Here is a 14,067-nt window from a genome sequence, read left to right as displayed (position 1 = left end):
CAGTATCTGTTTTTATGTGATTTTTGTTTTATTGTTTAAGTGTATTAAGGCACATAATTTACTTTGCGCTTTTCAGGACCCTTTTGTGTGGGTTCTCTCCATTCTAGGAATTTCACAAAGTGTTTGTGTACTATACAGTGTGTGTGCCTTCCCTGAAGATGGGGTTGGTTCAGTATCAGTTAGATGCAGTTACAGAAAAGAGGACAGCTAGAAAGATGTACTGGTTGTATTTTTGGTATCCATTTCAATTTCATATTTTACCCATTATTTCAACAATTAAATTCGTATAAAAATAACACGATCTTTTTTGTGTGGTGGTGCAAGTGTCTTTTTCATTTATTTTTTGTCTTAGGAACACTGTGAAGCACAGTCCTTTTTGAAAGGATGTATCTTGAGAGACTATGGACCATTACATTACATTTCAGCCATTCAGTGCTTCTACTGTAAAATGTATATCAAAATACGAGGCAGTCCTAACTATAGATGTCATTGCCGGGGCCTTATAGGAGCACTGGTTGAATATACAAGAAGTAATGGACATGTGGCAAAAAATCAGTACAGTTAGTTTAGCTTTAGCAAGCTTGGATTGATGTAGACAGTTTTATAGTTGTAAAATATGCCTGTCTGAAACAGGAAATGTACCAGCCACAAGGTTCTCTCTTTCTCACTATTGTCTTTTCATATCTCTGTGAAATCTGGTAAAGCAGTAATTGGACTAAAAAAGGCACTCTCTTCCCCTAACGAATGACTAGTTATTCCCAAACGAGTGGACTTCAGAGCTCTTCACAGTGGTTTGTGGCTAGCTTCTTTGTATTGTAAGATGCTAAATTTCATTAAAAGACATTTAACCTTAGGATAGAAGTGCATGTATTTTAGTTTTGCATTTAAGAATAAATTGCTGTATCTGCCGTAGGAAGGATAAGCCATCATAAATGGGAAAGGAGGTAGTCTAGGCTAGTGAGAATTTCTGTTAAGGTGTAGTTAGCTCTGGAAGAATTAATAGCTTCTAGAACATAGATTGAGCTGATGTGAATGGGGAAGAGTTAAGACTTTGTATAAGTCACATTATTTTTTTTTTCATTTAGAACAGACTTGATTGTAAAAACCTACGGGGATTTGTAGTTGAAGTATATGAAACGTGGGAGATGAAGCATGATGCCTGTTGTACAGTGTTTTGTCTAGCATCCCAAAGTTACTAAATTATCCAGAAGCTTGTCCAAAATCTGTTTCTTATGACTAACAAAATAGTACTGCTTGCTTTGGCCCCTGGTTCCTCATCAGGATCTAATAGTGCAGGAATTCATGCTAGCAGATCCTTATTGAGGCCAAATATGTGAGTCCTTACAGTGTTTTATGTAAAGGCCCTCATGGTTCATTATGATTCCATTTTCTTGGCATAAATCAATAATGTATTACTGCAAAGCTTGATTGAATCAATTTCTTTCCAACAGCAAGTAAAGAATGAAGTGATTGATACATACTCACAAGTAATGACTCATGAGCTAGCTAGATCAATATCTGTTATAAAATTGATTGGCCAATGAATTTGTTTTTAAGAACAGGAAGGTTGGATTAATATAAGTAATTATATTCATTTTTTATTCTATTTCCTATAAAAAGCTTACAAGTGTATTAAGTTTGGAAAGTGGAGTGCTCCAAAGTTATGAAATGACAAAGTTAAGATTGTTTTGTGCAACCTTAACTCTGCTCTCTTGTGCATGTGTATGCATTACAGTACAGTCTTTTATGTTCATGCACTATTTTCCCATAGCATTTCTAGCTCACACAATACAGAATGGCATCAGTGAATGAAATAACTGTTGAGTTTTTTCACTTCATTTTCTTTGTTCCTCCACTGTGTGGCCCTCTGCTTCATATACTGCACACCTTCCAAATCCAAAATGTTTTATATTATTTGCTTTTGTTTGGCACTTGTACCTGAGAACCTTGCAAATGTAAATTGAATTAGCCTTTCAAGATGCTCATGAAGTTAAGAATTATTATCCTTATTTTACATATGCAGAGCCAAATCAGAGAGATTAAATATCCTGTCCAAGGTTGCATAGGAAATCTCTGAAAGAGGCAGAAAAAGAATGCAGATTACCTAGCTGGAGGGGGAGAAGGCTCAGTTCAGTTTGTTAGCTCTAAGCTGTCATGGTAGAAGTGGATATAGTGTCATCTGTAGCATCCTCACTTCAAACAAATAAAGCAAGGGTAGTCTGGACCCCAGACCCAAATCATTGCACCATCTTGTCTTTTTACTTGTTCAGCATGCACAAAGAGTGAGATATTGATATGCAATCATATTTTATCATTTCTTGATATTTAAATGTTAAGATTGTATACTGTGCTATCAAGAAGGCAGGGACACTGGGGACATTCATTTTCCTTTATTTTGTGGAGGGTGGCAGGATTCCATTGTGATCTAACTTCTTTCCATATGTAGCACCCTACCTCTTTCCTCACTCACCTACACTAATCATAGAGAAAAAAACATAGCACTGCCTACAACATTCCACAGCAATGAATACATGCACATAACCAATAGAGTGGTAGCAGACTGTTAGGAGATTGTATTACAGAATCCATTGTGCAAAGAACATATTTTAAGTATGACAGATTTCAACCAGCCACTGAAAGATATATTTGAGATCTATGACAAATCATAGCCAATTTTTACCAGGCTTCTAAAAGGCACACATGCAACCTGTGGATTATCTGCTTATCAGATTTTTGCTGCAGATCACTAAGTGCTAGAACTTTTTATACAAAAATATTTTTATAATGGATGGTGGTGAAGAGAGTAGCTTCCCCCTTCTTTACACTCCTATAGTTGAATTATATTGACTTATATTCTTTTAACTTGTTTGTTCAGAGAGAGCAAACCTGCCAAATTTCAGCAAAAAGCTTTACAAAGACTGAAAAAGTTAAAGCTACTGAAAATGACTCCATTACATGGAAAAGCTTGCGCAGCCTTAATTCTGAGTGTTCTTAAGCCCAAAATTATAATGTAATTGGAAGTCTTGAAATATTGTTGACTTTCATCCTGTACTAATTTTCTACGTTGTGTTGGATTTTCCAAGTTCCTTGGTTGCAGAAGACATACACAGTACAGATACATTGCAGAAGAATTAATTACAGAGCAGCTGTTGATAGTTTTAGTAGAGGTAATAAGCCAGCAACTGCAGTAACCTTTGTGTCTGTGTAGTTGCACATTTTGTTTAAGTTCATCAGTCACTTGAAAATTGAGGGAGACACTAAAATAATTAAATACAGATTTACAAATACTGTACATGGATGTTGGAAATTGTCACTAGTATGTTTCATAAATGTATAACTTTGAAAATGTTAATACAAATTTGAAGTTGAATTGATGGGGTTTGTTCTTTTGAGTTTCAGTCCTTCAGTGGTATAAATTGGAGTTGTCATTGAACCACACTAAGCCATTATTTATGGCTGCCAAGCATACTGCTTTGTTTCTTATGACCCAGAAAGATAAAATAGGCTTGAAGGGGGCAGATGCTGCAGGCTGCAAAGCCATCCCAGCCCCGTGTGGCTAGTATAGTTCATGAGTCATCGAGCATCTGCCTCTAAAGGATGGTGTTTTATCGTAACCGTTTGAAAGTATTTCTGTGAATACTTTTCCTAATCACTGTCTAAAGTACAGCTCTAAAGCATATTTGAACTATGACTTCCACTTGATAGTAGGAGTAGCTGAAAATTCTAAAATTGTCTGATTTGCACTTTATTTATGTATACAAAATTCACAATCCATTTGGGTCAATATAATTGTTGTAGAAGATTCAAAATTGTACATTTCCTTATTTCAGATATTTAAATCTGAAATGTCACGGTGTTGCAATTGTGGTGGGGTTGCAAGATTGTTATAAGGGGAGTTGCGCGATACTGTTGCCTTTCTTCTATACTGCTGACTGAACGCTGCCTTCAGAGCTGGGTAGTTGAAGGTCGGTGGCTACAGGCTGGGAGTCCAGCTCTGAAGATAGCACTGCTGCTAGCAGCAGCAACACAAATGTAAGGATGCCACAGTATGGTACTGCCACTTTTACTTCTGTGCTGCTGCTTGTAGAGCAGGGCCCTCAGTTAGTAGCTGCCATTACCCAAGACACCTAGCTCTAAAGACAGCAGTACATGGGTAATTCAGCATGGTCTAGTATTGCCATCCTTATGTCTGTACGGTTGCTGGCAGGGCATGAACTTCAGAGCTTGGTGCCAGGCCAACAGCCACTGCTCTCCAACTGCCTAGCTCTGAAGTCAATGCACAGCAATAATGTGCCCCACCTCCCTTGAAATAACTTGATGCCCCTCCTCCCCCCAGCAACTCTATTTTGGGAGAGGACCTTCAGTTTGAGAAATACTGCTCTCCCCTCATGAAATCTGTATAGTATAGAGTAAAAGCACACAAAAGACTAGATTTCCCTACATAGGTGCAGCTGCAGTCCTCTCCCACCTCTTCATGAGGGACTCTGTGATGCATTTTTCATGGCCGCGAATTTGGAAGGGCCCTACTTATGTTCACTCTGTTGTCTCATGCATGCTGCTTTTCCTTCTCCAAGTCCTGTTCATAATGAAATGAGTGTAGAGATTTGCTCAAATTGCTTAGCATTGTGCATGTTTTGCTGCACTATGCAGAATCTTCTTGGTACAGTGATGAATGAACAGGAGCTTTCTAATGCTTTCTTCTTTTTGTGCTTTCTGGCAGTCTTGTGGTCTTAGTTAAGACTAAATTGTTGTAAATTAATAGTAAAAAAACCTTTACATTTAAAATAGCAAGTTTATATGACAGTTAAATAAATTGTTATCCAAATCTTGTTGCAGCTTACTTGTTCTTTGTTCTACTGAGAGAGTGTAGTTGAAGTAGCTCACTCAGTGGTTTGGAAAGATATTACATTATGTCTTTATATTTGAAGCCCATAGTTGAGACCAAAATCAGAATTGTAAGATGTATAGTAAGTAAGAGCTTTGTAATACTTTTGTCTCCAGTCTTCACTCTTAAATGAATACAGTTAAAAACCTAAAAAAGGAACTTCATGCATTTCTAAAAATGAGGATTTGACATGACTTTGTTTTACTACACTAAAGATTTCTTTGTTGTTGGCTTAACAGAAATCTAGTATTATTTCCATATTTCTTCTGAGTTAATTCTTTTTTTGACATGCAGAAATATTGCTGCTTCAGGAGGTTTTGATGGCCTTTCCCTTTGATCCACAATCAATGCTTCTTTGAAGATCTGTGGGGGGTTTTAATGTTATTTATTTGCCCTAGAGCTTCCTTCAGATTTTTTTTTTCAAAGCAATTGCTGCACTTGTTAGGTAGCACAACTCTTGCATCTATTTCTTTTTTTTGTGATTGCATGTACATTGCAGCGCTGCTGTTTGTTAGCATTGAGTATTTTAGAGCTCAGTAGATGAAAATATTTTAAAAGGTGAACTGCAAATAAAAATGTAGCCTTAATTTACTTTACCAGTATGTGGACAGTGACCTTATTAGGTATGATGAGAGACATTAATCTTATAAACAACTAAGCCTTGCCTTTTTCTCAGAAATGTACTGTAGACTCTTCTGTCTTGATTAACTGTGATGTTTCAGGTACAAATGAGATGTCTGGCTCCATACTGCAGGGTCTTTGAACATTGATCCTGAAGTAAAGAGGAATATGTTATATGATTTTAAAGTAACCTCAAAAACTACAAAAAGATCTTGGAAGACAAATCAGCTGCCCACAGATGGTTTCAGTGCTCCAGAAAGCTTCCTTAGTAGTTGTGATATCACAGCATGGGGCCCAATGGAGCATTGCAGAAAATCTGGAGCCAGATGTCTGTAAATTCAGAAGATATGAAATGAAATAAAAAGGGTAAATTTGGATTGTTTGTGGGCCAAGTTTGCAACATGAGAAGTGCCTTCAAGCTCTCTTGTGTTTTGGAGTGGAGCCTGCTCTATATCTCCTAGGAAGTCCTCTGTACTTAGTCTGATCAGGCCCTACATGCTAAAGACCCTTTTCAGTGAGGGCATTCAATATGTTTTGCTGCAGTCAATGGAATTTATCTTTTATGTTTGCACGTCACCTTTAGATAACACTCATGGTTTAAACTGTTTCCAGTTACATTCCTCTTCCAGCTTTCTCATTCAAATATGACTAAAGTCATCTTGCAATGTGAAAGGATAATCATACTTTTATAAACCACTGTCTACTTCCCCCTTTGCAGATGTTGAGGTCTGAGAATTTTTAATTTTTTTTAAGAGCAAGGCAACAAGAACATTGATTTTTATCTGTGTAGTGTGATTCCCTAAAGGCCCCAGTCAGGATCAGGGGTGCATTGTTCTAAATGAAGACATGATCCCTGACCCTGAAAGGTTAGAACCTAAATAGAACAAAGCACAAGCGAGTATTTAAAAAACAATCAATCAAGAAGTGAAGGACGATGAAATAAGATTGACTGACTTTGTAGACAATTTACTTATTCTGAATCATTTGGATATTTTTAGCAAACATTAGACATCCATAATGTAAGTGGTAATATTAGTCCTATTGCAAAAGGAAGTTTTTAGCTAGAGGTTATAAAGTTGTTTTAGTTAGTTCTGGGAAGGCTTTCCATGCACAAAGATAGCATATAAGAAAGCATAAACATGGAAGAGTTGAACAGATGGATGGCTGGGAGGACTGGCATCGCTGGAGAAAGGCTGGATACAATGTAAGTGATGAGGAACAATAGGTAGAGATGGGTGGAGTGAAGGGCATGAGAACTAAATCAAGGCATACATGTAACGCAGTTGAAGATAAGTGAGAGGACACTACAAAAGTATGATACAGCAATGGGTTAGAAGATTTTAGTGGCTATGTTTGTATGGATTGGAAGATGATGAGCACATATCTGAGCTACTGTGTTTATTTGATGAGCTTTTTTTTTTAAATTCAAGTTGCTTTCTTTCACTTGAGTTGGAGCTCTGTAAATGGCTCTTCTTAATTGTTTCTCTTCAGCCATGTTTATGCTTAGTGTATTTTGGGGTTACTCTGTAATGGTGTAATAGATGTGTTTGAAAAAGAATCCCACCCCTTCGTGAGGGTCTCTATCCTGCCTAGGTGCAGCTTCTGTCTAATATACAATCATAAAGATTCTTTATATTACTAACATTTTAAGTGATTAAAAATTGTATTGTATTTAAAAAATATTTTATGCTATCTCTGCATTTTTTTTGGTTAGTTTAGGCAATGAAAATTGGTTAATTACACTGTAGTTCTCCTGCGCTAGCGGAGTACTGCAGTGTTTGAGTTAATTACACTGTAGTTCTCCTGTGCTAGCGGAGTACTGCAGTGTTTGAGTTGCTAACCCTTTAGGCCAATATACAAAATCTTAAACTAAACTTTGTCCCTGTAACAGAGAGTGTCCCTGTAACAGGAAGTAAAATTTGACTCCTGGTATGTGTGGAGAAATGCCCCTGAAAGTCACAAATGCAGAGAGATCTGTAAGTTTAAATTAAAAAACACTGCACCTGTCTGTTCTTTTCAGCATTCTTAAAACTTGCGTGTTAAGAAAATTCCTATATATTACTTGAAGGCTGAAGTTACTTAGATACTGAAGTTATAGTGTTTGTATGCATGTGTGTGTAAGAAAGAAAGAGATCTGGGAAGTCTAGGAAACAACTGTAAGTACTAATGTTTCAAAATCCCACATTTAAAAAAAATTCTGTAGGTAAATTATAAAATGCTTTTAAATTTTTCTGTGTCCTTCTAGTTTGGCACACACATACCTGTCTCTTGAACTTTAAAATGCAAACTTTCTTGCATCTTCTATGGGGGAGCAGCATTGACAAAGGGTCAGGGAAAAGTAGAGAGCAGTTAGAGATCTGCAGGGAGAGAGAGAGGAAAGATTAAAAGGTGCAGTGTGAAGTGGAACAAAACAAACAAACAAGCAAACAAAAAATCCCAGGAGGAAACCAAAATTCTGTAATAGAAAGGGAGCGAAATGAAAGAGACAGAAATTAATTTCTTAATTTTGTAAAGATGCTTCATTGGTCTATCAGCTGCTTATTTCGGTGAAGTGGTAACACAATAATCTTAAATAAAACTTCCAATTTTTTTGTTTTCTTGTGATTTATGTTATGAAGTATGGAGAATAAAACAACAAATTAAATAATCTTGTCATCTGTAGAAACTAAAATTAGAACCTTTGGGAAATGAACTGCTGTGCTTTTTATTATATCACATTCCAATTAATTTAGGATAATGTATTTTATTATCTGTTTCATCCAAGAGAATATTGTGAAGTTAAAGAAATAACCTTTTAGAAATAAATGAGAAGATCAACTTGTCTTCTGAAATATTTTCCTCTCCTTTGGCTGATAGGCAACCCTTTCTCCTAATGGAGTTTTCAGAGTTGGTGTCACCTGATCTTCACTTAGATTGCTTGTAGAGAAACAATGCTTATGTGTGTACCTATGAGACTACTGCTGTTTTTTGTTTAATTACTAGAAATGCTTATTTTCTTTAATATTGGAGAGTGTAACCTCTAAATGTTCCATAAATAGATTTGTCTTTATGGGTCAGACTATCTGAAACAGTTTAAGGCAAAATACAAAAGTCTCCTCCGGTCACTGCATTGTATTGCCTTATAGGCGCAAGATGAACTGGACAGCCAGCCACACTAGAGGCCCATGTTGAGGAAACATAATCTTTGTGTAAAGGGACCTTTCATCTTTCTGTTAACAGGATTTTTTAGGGAAACAGCGTTTTCTAAGACCACAGTCAACTGGAGATTGTTCCCAAAGGGTCTGTTTAAGTTGCATGGTGATTTTGGAAATGAATGTTTTGAATCTATAGCTGTGATGTGTGTTGGAATTTTTTTCAGACCTTCTGTAAATAGACAAAAGCGACAAGGAGTCCCGTGGCACCTTATAGACTAACAGATGTATTGGAGCATAAGCTTTCGTGCATCTGATGAAGTGGGTCTTTGCCCACGAAAGCTTATGCTCCAATGCATCTGTTAGTCTATAAGGTGCCACAAGACTCCTTCTCGCTTTTGGAGATCCAGACTAACACGGCTACCCCTCAGATACTTGTAAATAGACAAGGGCTTTTCCCTTTCTTTAGGATACCAAGTTTACAATAGTGTTCCACATCCTTAAAATAATTTTTTTCTGAGACTGCTCCATTGAACAAGAGAATTCATTGTGTGCTAGAGCACCCATATAGTTGAAGGATAAAAGCCAGCTGTATTTTTTGTGTGGACTGCAGGTGATTTTAATTCATAGTCCTTCCTGATCTGTCATATGTTTCTTAGGGCCTAAGCAAGACTTCTCTGTCCCTGTCTATCCTGAGCCACTCTCTGTATGTTCTCGGTGTTGTTAAGACAGATATTTCCTGCTGTGAGTAAAGCAAACCTAAGCCTCCTTTGCTGCTATTTAAGCCCATTGCTTTTTGTCCTGTCTCTTAGGTTACATATACACAGCAGTGTTATTTCGGAATAACTGACGAAATAACACAGTCGATGTTTACACTACAAGCAGTTATTTCAACATAATGTCAAAATAGTGGCGAGCTGGAGGACTTCTTACTCCAGCTCCTGTAACCCTCATTTTATAAGGTGTAAGAGAAGTTGAAGGAAGAATGCTCTTTCTCGGACTTCCTGCTATATAGACAATGCCAAACGATGAAATAAGCTATTTTGACTTAAGCTACGCAATTGACGTAGCTGAAGTTGCGTAGTTTAGTTTGGCTTTAGCCCAACTGTGTAGATGTTCCCCTAGAGGTTAAAAAGAACAGTTTCCTCCTTGTAACAACCTTTTGTGTACTTGAAAACGGTTATCACATCCCCTCTTAATCGTCTTTTTCCCAGGCCAAATAAACACATTTTTTTCCAGCGCTCCTCAAAGCTCACTTTTTCTATACCTTTATTCATTTTTGTTGCTCTTCTCTGGACTTTCCCATTTTGTCCATATGTTTCCTGAAATGTGGCACCTAGAACTGGATGTAGTACTCCATTTGAGGCCTAATTAGCACTAGGGATGTGGTGTCCAACCAGTTCTGAAGCAGGGAACTAGCCACACTCAACCGGCCAAATAGCCACTTGTGGCTAGCATGTTGGACACTACGGGCACATCTGTTAACATTCACGGTTATCTGCAGGCTCCTGGTATGCATGGGGAGCTGGCTTAAAAGCCAGCTCCTGGTGCACACCAGCTCCCAGGGAGCTGCTGCCTTCCTTCCACCCCCAACCCCCATTGTTGCTGCCTCTGTACCGGGAGCCACCTGCTTCTCTCGTGTAATCACTGAAATTTTCAGCAGTTACATGTTTACAGTACTTGAGTAAATGAATTTTAACATCCCTATTCAGTGTAGAGTAGAGCAGAAGAATTACTGCTTGCAACTTGCTTACAACACTACTACAGAATGTTTGCTTTTTTTGTGATGGTTGCATTTTCCTAGTTTTTTTTAATGGTAAGGTCATGCAAGACAGTATCAAAATCTTTACTAAAGTCGAGATCTACTACATCTACTCTTTCCATCTCATCTAAAAGGCTTGTTACCCTGTCAAAGAAAGCTTTCAGCATGTAATTGCCAAAAACAAATTAAACCTGACTGTTTCTTATCACCTTTCTCTTCTAGATGTTTGCAAATTGATTGCTTAATTATTTTGCTCCATTATCTTTCCAGGTGCAGAAGTTAAGCTGACTGGTCTGTAATTCCCTGGGTTCTCTTTGATTCCCTTTCTTATAGATTGACACTATATTTCCCCTTTTTCAGAATTCTGGAGTCTCTTCCCTATTCCATGACATTTCAGAGCTAATCACTAATGGCTCAGAGATTATCTCAGTCAGCTTCTTGACTATTCCAGGATGCATTTAATCAGGCCCTGGTGACTTGAAAACTTATACTTTCTAATACACTTCTGTATATCCCTATAGGTTTTCAGGTTACTGAACTGATAACTTTTTCAGCCACCAACTTGTAGGATCAGTGGACTGTTTGTAATCTGAGTCTTACCCTTTGATCTGTATGGTTTGGATGGCCCTACCAAGAATAACTCTTCCTAGCATAGAACTCAGGGTCATTGAAACACTCAAGCCCTGCCAACATATCCAGGTGCAGTCTCCAGTGAAGGGCAAGTTATTGAATCCACCAAAGTAATTCCTTGATTTCGGAATGTGCAGTACTTTTAGTTTTTTGTAGCCCCAAGAAAAGTCCTACTTTAAAGGTGACTTAAACTGGGATTCAATTTCTTTCTTAAAGGCTAGGGCTATGCTGATGTTGCTAATGTTTACCCTTCTGGGTTCAAAGAAAGGCTTATTTCAGGAGAGAACTTCCCTCAAAGGCAAGTGCCGCGTTCAAAAAAGGCAGCATGAACTTGCCATTGAATAAATCATATTTTTCAAAGACCATTGCTTCTACACAGTAGGATGAAGATAGGATGGTGAGAAGATGGAGCAGTAAACTAAGTGACCCAAAATAAAACTTATTTCTTGGTTGAACAGGAAACCCGGTTGTGTGAAGAAGATGTATTTATAACTATCCCCACCAAAGAAGAAAATTCTATGTATCTCCCTGTACAGATTAAAGTATCTAACTTCTCTAGGACACAGTTGAAGTAGTTTTGTTGTATGCAGGCTCATCTACTGCACCTCAGATTTCCCATCACTGTTCTTGTCTGGTCTGATTTTTGGATTTGAAGCAGGCTTATGGCCCATGCAAAGAGTTCTCTTTCCAGACTGACTCTAGAGTTCATGGCTGCTAATAGCTAGTGTCTTGTTTTGAGTGCCTTCATCTTTGTTCCTTGTGGAGATTAAGCCCTATTTAATAGGTCTAGCTTTGAAATTGATACCTTCTATTGAATTTAACTAGGGGAAAATTCTGTTCAGTTGGTAAACCACTCTGTTGATTTTTCTTTAACTATGTCAATACTGCATCTCCCAACTACACTGTCATGGAACATCCTCCTCACAACAAAATTGCCTCGTTATATGGCTGATATGTGTGAGTTACTGGTGGCATCACAAAGAAATTTTTGAAAACCTTATGCTTGGACTTCTGGAAGCCCTTATTGAGAGTAGAGTGGATATAGATACCCTCCCTGGGGTGGGCGGGGGTGGGGGGCGACTGGTAATGCTTATTATTTGGTGTATTCTACTTCCTAGAATTATCTTTTGGGTCACAGATTGAATGATAGGTGTGGTCTATCAGTAACCAGAGGGGAAAAAAACTTCTCTAAAAGACTCAGGGCAATTCATCCCCGTTTAAAAAATAAAAATCTGTTCCCTTTAATCAAACCTTGTGATTACCATTCATTCCAAACACTTAAAACTCACCAGTTATAATCAAAAACATTTTCTGCTGCAAAGAATGGGAATGTAAAAATAACATACAAAGTGTATGTATTATCAACAACAGCTCCAGAACAAACCAACAAAAGAACTGCTAGTATAAGGTGCTATGAAAGTTTTTTTTGCCAGCAGTTTGGAGTGGTCATATTGTTCTCAAAGAGGAAAAACTATAAGTGATCATGCAGGTCTTCCCCGTAAAAGCTTTAGGGCACTGCCCCCTATTAAATTGTAGGATGTTAAGAAGCAAGTAATCAGCTCATCATGTAGTCGATAGAATTTCTATTGACTACACGATTAATTGTTAGGGTTGGAAGCCTCCAGTAGCTACCCCCCACTGTGGCTCTGCAGTTTAAATGTAGTAAGATCTGGGTGCGCAGGCAGCTTGGCTCCTCCTACTTTTAAACTGCAGAGCTACAGTGGGGTGCGAGGGTAGTGAAATGCGCTGGGCAAGCCCAGCAAGAGGCAGCCCACGGGTGAGTTAGATTTGGGATGTGGCTTCCCAACGCATCTCATTTAACCTCCCACTTTCCTCTCTGGGCCCTGGCGACTGGAGAGAACCTCGGCAAGTACCTGCCTCCTGCGCACATCCCTGAGCCAGGAGAGGAAGCCGAAGGGCTGCGCCAACCCCAGGTGGGCTAGCCAGGCTCCAGGAAGGCAGCGCTGGGCACTTGACCCGCCTATTTGCATCCCCAGCCTGGCTTGAGTGAAGCTGAAGCGATTGCGGAGTGGGAGCTGCGCGCTGGCTGCCAGACACGGCAGATGGTGGCACCCAGGCACAGTGCGGGCCGGGCAGGAGATGGGCAGAGCCCAGCTGGGAATTGCAGGGCCACCGCAGGCGGACAGCTGCAACCCAAGCTGTAGCCGCACCGTATAAGCCCCGCTCAGCCATCGACCGTTTGCCCTGCCCCTTTGGGTTGCAGTGCTCCTGGGCCACCCATGTCCAATGGTCCGGGGCAATGCCCCGGCAACGGGTGAACTCCGGTCCCTGCCCACAAGCCAGGTGGTCTGCTGCTGCCACACTGGCTGCAGCCAGGGACTGGGGTTGGAGGGCAGTCTGCCCAGTGCTTCAGTTGTGGAGTGCAACTGGGACATGGACTCATCTCAGTCACACTGCTGGCTGAAGTGGCTGGTGAGTGGGCAGAGTGGAGCAAGCCATCACGCACTGCCCTGTGCCCCAGCTAGATCTCCAGATGGAGCAGGGTAAGCCCCTGTGCCTCAGCCTTTCTGGCAGGAACGCTGGGCAAGTGGACATAGCAGGGCAAGTGCTGGAGCCAAAGCAGATCTGGGGCTGGGTGGGTGAGTGTGGACACTAAGTGGGTGGGCCGTGGCCCACCTGTGGCTATGCCTCTGGTTTGGTGTGGTCAAAGTACTGATTCTCCCTTGTTTGAGAACCTTGTGTGAGTAACTGACAGCTGTACCATCTGCAAGTACTGTAAGGTGTTGGTCCCCAACTCATACCATCCAAGATCATTTGTTTTGTTTTATATGCAGCTGGTATATTGTTACTTTAATCATCTCATAAGGAGAGTTGGAATAATTCACAGGAGCCCTTCCTGTTCTTACTCATGAAGATAAATGTCATAACATGATGGCTGATCTTAGTTATGACATGAATCATTTTATATTTAACAAGGACAGCAAAAACCCACTGGCAGCTAATAACAAATTCTATGTATGTGGTCCGAGAAGGCTATATTTCACTAGTTCAAAACTAGTCCCCTGCCAGCTGTGGTT

The 14,067-nt window shown here is 39.5% G+C and overlaps 1 protein-coding gene across 3 annotated transcripts in view; it reads left to right on the top strand.

Annotated features, from left to right (window-relative positions):
- The window catches only part of ASXL3 (ASXL transcriptional regulator 3), a 160,929-nt gene that overhangs the window by 971 nt on the left and 145,891 nt on the right, over positions 1 to 14,067 (top strand). The window lies entirely within an intron of this gene.

Source organism: Pelodiscus sinensis, chromosome 2, assembly GCF_049634645.1.
Source record: "Pelodiscus sinensis isolate JC-2024 chromosome 2, ASM4963464v1, whole genome shotgun sequence".
NCBI classification, from domain to species: domain Eukaryota; kingdom Metazoa; phylum Chordata; order Testudines; family Trionychidae; genus Pelodiscus; species Pelodiscus sinensis.
This window is presented reverse-complemented; position numbering and strand designations above follow the sequence as displayed.